This window comes from Arachis hypogaea, chromosome 9, assembly GCF_003086295.3.
Source record: "Arachis hypogaea cultivar Tifrunner chromosome 9, arahy.Tifrunner.gnm2.J5K5, whole genome shotgun sequence".
Taxonomy (NCBI): domain Eukaryota; kingdom Viridiplantae; phylum Streptophyta; class Magnoliopsida; order Fabales; family Fabaceae; genus Arachis; species Arachis hypogaea.
Window position 1 is genome coordinate 63,527,014 of NC_092044.1, and position 5,779 is coordinate 63,532,792.

General features: G+C 37.0%; 1 non-coding gene across 1 annotated transcript; it reads left to right on the plus strand.

Moving 5' to 3' along the window:
- Positions 1-2,726: 2,726 nt before the first annotated feature.
- Positions 2,727-2,830, plus strand: LOC112713696 (small nucleolar RNA R71). The gene has a single exon (XR_003158667.1). It is a non-coding gene; the product is annotated as a small nucleolar RNA R71 (small nucleolar RNA).
- Positions 2,831-5,779: the final 2,949 nt, after the last annotated feature.

The following is a 5,779-nucleotide window of genomic DNA, read 5'->3' on the forward strand; positions in this document are numbered from 1 at the left end:
GAGTCCACCTTAGTGAGGATGGCACCTTTTGAAGGTCCAATGGTGCTTTTTGAGCTCCTTTATGTCTCTTCCTTGCTTTTGTTGCATGATCCCTAGTGATTTTGGTGTTCCTACCCTTAGTTGCTTCCAATAATTATGTGGAGGAACATGTATCCCTTGAGGTATCTCAGGGATTTCTTGATGAGGAAATTTCTCATGCTCTCTTGATGTGCAGTCAAATGCTCTTCTACTGAGTTATGGACCCTTGAGATGAATCTCTCCATCTCCCATGACTCAGAGGTGGAAGCTTTTGTCTTCCCTTTTCTTTTCTTCTTTTTTTTTAAGGTTTCTCTGGCCTTAGGCGCCATCAATGGTTATGAAAAAGTAAAAAAGCTATGCTTTTACCACACCAAACATAGAATATTGCTCGCCCTCAAGCAAAAGAAGAAGAAGATATGGAGAAGAGGGAGAGAGGTGTGTATTCGGCTATGTAGGGTGGGTTTGGGTGGGGAAGAGATGGATGGATGTGAGTGGTGAAGAAGAGAGAAGGTGAGTTGAGGTAGGTGGGGATCCTGTGGGGTCCACAGATCCGGAGGTGATCCTGTGGGGTTCACAGATCCTGAGGTGTCAAGGATTTACATTCCTGCACCAATGAGGCATGTAGAATGCCTTTGCATATAATTCTGGTGTTTAAACGCCGAAGTGATGCTCATTCTGGGCGTTCAACGCCCATGTGCAGCATGTTTCTGGTGTTGAATGCCAGTTCCATGCTTGTTACTGGCGTTCAGCGCCAGATCCATGCTCTGTTCTGGCGTTGAACGCCAGCCAGATGCACCTTACTGGCGTTTAAACGCCAGTAAGTCCTTCCTCCCGGGTGTGATTTTTCTTCTGCTATTTTTGATTCTGTTTTTAATTTTAATAATATTTTTGTGACTCCACATGATCATTAACCTACTAAAACACAAAATAAAAATAAAATTAGATAAAAATTGGGTTGCCTCCCAAGAATCGCTTCTTTAATGTCAATAGCTTGACAGTGGGCTCTCATGGAGCCACAAAGGTGGTCAGGTCAATGTTGTGGACTCCCAACACCAAACTTAGAGTTTAGATATGGGGGTTCAACACCAAACTTAGAGTTTGGTTGTGGCCTCCCAACACTAAACGTAGAGTTTGATTGTGGGGGCTCTGTTTGACTCTGTATTGAGAGAAGCTCTACATGCTTACTCTCCCTTGTTACAGAAGGATAGACGTGTGCCTTAAACACAAGGTAGTCCCCATTCAATTGAAGGACTAATTCTCCCTTGTTAACATTAATCACAGCACCTGCTGTGGCTAGGAAAGGTCTTCCAAGGATGATGCATTCATCCTCTTCCTTCCCAGTGTCTAAGATTATGAAATCAGCAGGGAAGTAAAGGCCTTCAACCTTTACTAATACGTCCTCTACTAATCCATAAGCTTGTCTTATTGACTTGTCCGCCAATTGTAATGAGAATAAGGCAGGCTGTACCTCAATGATTCCTAGTTTCTCCATTACAGAGAGTGGCATAAGATTTATGCCTGACCCTAGGTCACACAGAGCTTTTTCAAAGGTCATGGTGCCTATGGTACAGGGTATTAAGAATTTCCCAGGATCTTGTTTCTTTTGAGGTAGAGTTTGATGAACCCATGTATCAAGTTCACTAATGAGCAAGGGAGGTTCACCTTCCCAAGTCTCATTACCAAATAACTTGGCATTCAGCTTCATGATTGCTCCTAGATATTGAGCAACTTGCTCTCCAGTTACATCTTCATCCTCTTCAGAGGAAGAATAGTCTTCAGAGCTCATGAATGGCAGAAGGAGGTTTAGTGGAATCTCTATGATCTCTATATGAGCCTCAGATTCCTTTGGGTCCTCAATAGGGAACTCCTTCTTGTTTGAGAGACGTCCCAAGAGGTCTTCCTCACTAGGATTTTCGTCCTTCTCCTCCCTTGTACATTCGGCCATATTGATTACATCAATGGCCTTGCACTCTCCTTTTGGATTCTCTTCTGTATTGCTTGGGAGAATACTGGGAGGAGTTTCAATGATTTTCTTACTCAGCTGGCCCACTTGGGCCTCCAAATTTCTAATGGAGGATCTTGTTTCATTCATGAAACTTGAAGTGGCCTTAGACAGATCAGAGACTATGTTTGATAAGTTAGAGGGGCTCTGTTCAGAATTCTCTATCTGTTGCTGAGAAGATGATGGAAAAGGCTTGTTATTGCTTAGCCTGTTTCTTCCACCATTATTAAAGCCTTGTTGAGGCTTTTGTTGATCCTTCCATGAGAAATTTGGATGATTTCTCCATGATGAATTATAGGTGTTTCCATAAGGTGCACCCATGTAATTAACCTCTGCCATTGCGGGGTTCTCAAGATCATAAGCTTCTTCAGAAGCTGCTTCTTTAGTACTGTTGGATGCATTTTGCCATCCATTCAGACTTTGAGAGATCATGTTGACTTGCTGAGTCAACACTTTGTTCTGAGCCAATATGGCATTCAGAGCATCAATCTTAAGAACTCCCTTCCTCTGAGGCGTCCCATTATTCACGGAATTCCTCTCAAAAGTGTACATGAATTGGTTATTTGCAACAATGTCAATAAGTTCTTGAGCCTCTGCAGGTGTTTTCTTTAGGTGAATGGATCCACCTGCAGAATGGTCCAGTGACATCATAGAGAACTCAGATAGACCATAATAGAGTATATCTATCATGGTCCACTCTGAAAACATGTCAAAAGGATATCTTTTGATCATCTGCTTGTATCTTTCCCAAGCTTCACAGAGGGATTCACCATCTTTTTGTCTGAAGGTTTGAACATCCACTCTAAGCTTGCTCAGATTTTGAGGAGGAAAGAACTTAGCCAAGAAGGCCGTGACCAGCTTATCCCAGGAGTCCAGGCTATCTTTAGGTTGAGAGTCCAACCATGTTCTAGCTCCGTCTCTTACAGCAAAAGGGAAAAGCATGAGCCTGTAGACTTCAGGATCTACTCTATTAGTCTTAACAGTCTCACAGATCTGCAAGAATTCAGTTAAGAACTGGTAGGGATCTTCTGATGGAAGACCATAAAACTTGCAGTTCTGTTGTATTAGAGCAACTAATTGAGGTTTCAGCTCAAAATTGTTTGCTCCAATGGCAGGAATTGAGATGCTTCTTCCATCAAACTTGGACGTAGGTGCAGTATAATCACCAAGCATCCTTCTTGCATTATTGTTGTTGGGTTTGGCTGCCATCTCCTTTTCTTGTTCGAAAATTTCAGCAAGGTTATCTCTGGATTGTAGTAATTTAGCTTCTCTTAGTTTCCTCTTCAGAGACCTTTCAGGTTCTGGATCAGCTTCAACAAGAATGCCTTTTTCCTTGTTCCTGCTCGTATGAGAAAGAAGAGAACAGAAAAAGAAGAGGAATCCTCTATGTCACAGTATAGAGATTCCTTTATGTTAGTAGAAGAAGAAAGAGAATAAGAATGAAGAAGAATAAATAATCCAAACATAAGGGTGCGGATAGGAGCTGAGATTTGAGATGAAGAGAAGTGTTAGTAAATGAATAACTAAATAGAACAAGATGAGAGAGAGAAGTTTTCGAAAATAATTTTTGAAAAGGAGTTAATGATTTTCGAAAATTAAAGGGGGAATAAAATTAAAATTAAAATTTAAAACAATTAATTAATTAAAAAGATTTTTTTTTTGAAAAAGAGGGAGGTATTTTCGAAAATTGGAGAGAGAAAAGTTGTTAGGTGGTTTTGAAAAAGATAAAAAATAAACAACAGTTAATTGGTTAGTTTGAAAAAGATTTGAAAATCAAATTTGAAAGGATAAGAAGGTAAGAAGATATTTTGAAATCAAATTTTTGAAAAAGATAAAATTTAAAAAGATATGATAAAAAGATATAATTAAAAAGATATGGTTGGAAAAGATTTAATTTTTTAAAATTAAAATTAATTACTTGACTAACAAAAAACTAAAAGATATGATTCTAGAATTTAAAGATTGAACCTTTCTTAACAAGAAAGTAACAAACTTCAAATTTTTGAATCAATCACATTACTTGTTAGTTAAGTTTCGAAATTTTGAAATGTAATTAAGAAAAAAATTTTGAAAAATATTTTAAAAATTTTCGAAAATTAATAAGAAAAATGAAAAAGATTTGATTTTTGAAAAAGTTTTGAAAAGATAAGATTTTTAAAATTGAAAATTTGACTTGACTTACAAAAAATAACTAATTTTAAAAATTTTTTGACTAAGTCAACTCAAATTTTCGAAATTTTGAGAAAAAAGGGAAAGATATTTTTTTTATTTTTATGAATTTTTAATGATGAGAGAGAAAAATACAAATATGACCCAAAACATGGAGATTTTGGATCAAAACACATGATGCATGCAAGAACACTATGAATGTCAAGATGAACACCAAGAACACTTTGAAGATCATGATGAACATCAAGAACATATTACTGAAAAATTTTTTATGCAAGGAAAACATGTAAGACACCAAACTTAGAAATCTTTCATGTTTAGACACTATGAATGCAAAAATACACATGAAAAACATCATACAACACAAAACAAGAAAATTTAAAGATCAAACAAGAAAACTTACCAAGAACAACTTGAAGATCATGAACACTATGAATGCATGAATTTTCGAAGAATGCAAGAACAATGCAATTGACACCAAACTTAAAACATGACACAAGACTCAAACAAGAATCACAAAATATTTTTGGTTTTTTTTTTATGATTTTATGATTTTTTTGTATTTTCTTTTATTTTTTTCAAAAAACATATAAGAAAAAAAATAAGAAATTCAAAATTTTTAAGAAGAATTCCAGGAATCTTTCAATGTTAACCTAAAGCTCCAATCCAAGGGTTGGACATGGCGTAATAGCCAGCCAGCTTTAGGATGGCATTACATGCATTGAGGTGATTAGTTGAAGTCTCATTCCAAAAGGATTTGGATATGGCTTTATAGCCAGCTAGAATTGAACATGCTTCATGAAACTCTAGAATCCATTCTTAAAAATTCTGAAGCCATAGAATAATTTATTTTTAATTAAAATATTTTTTTTTGAAAATAGGGATAAATTTTTTTGAAATTTTTTTTTGAAAATAAAACAAAAAAAATTACCTAATCTGAGCAACAAGATGAACCGTCAGTTGTCCAAACTCGAACATTCCCCGGCAACAGCGCCAAAAACTTGGTGGGCGAAATTGTGATCTCTAATAATAGCATTCAACTTGGTATGCGCGTTTATAACTCAGCACTTTCTTCACAACCTCGCACAACTAACCAGCAAGTGTACTGGGTCGTCCAAGTAATAAACCTTACGTGAGTAAGGGTCGATCCCACGGAGATCGTTGTATGAAGCAAGCTATGGTCATCTTGAAATTCTCAGTTAGGCGGATAATATATGGTTATGGAGTTTTCGAATAATAATAATAAATAAATAGAAAATAAAGATAAAAATACTTATGTAAATCATTGGTGGGAATTTCTGACAGGCGTATGAAGATGCTGTGCTCCTTCTGAATCTCTGCTTTCCTACTGCCTTCGTCCAATCATTCTTACTCCTTTCCATGGCAAGCTGTATGTAGGGCGTCACCGTTGTCAATGGCTACATCCCATCCTCTCAGTGAAAATGGTTCAAATGCTCTGTCAGAGCACGACTAATCATCTGTCGGTTCTCAATCAAGTCGGAATAGAATCCATTTATTCTTTTGCGTTTGTCATCACGCCCAATAATCGCAAGTTTGAAGCTCGTCACAGTCATTCAATCCCTGAATCCT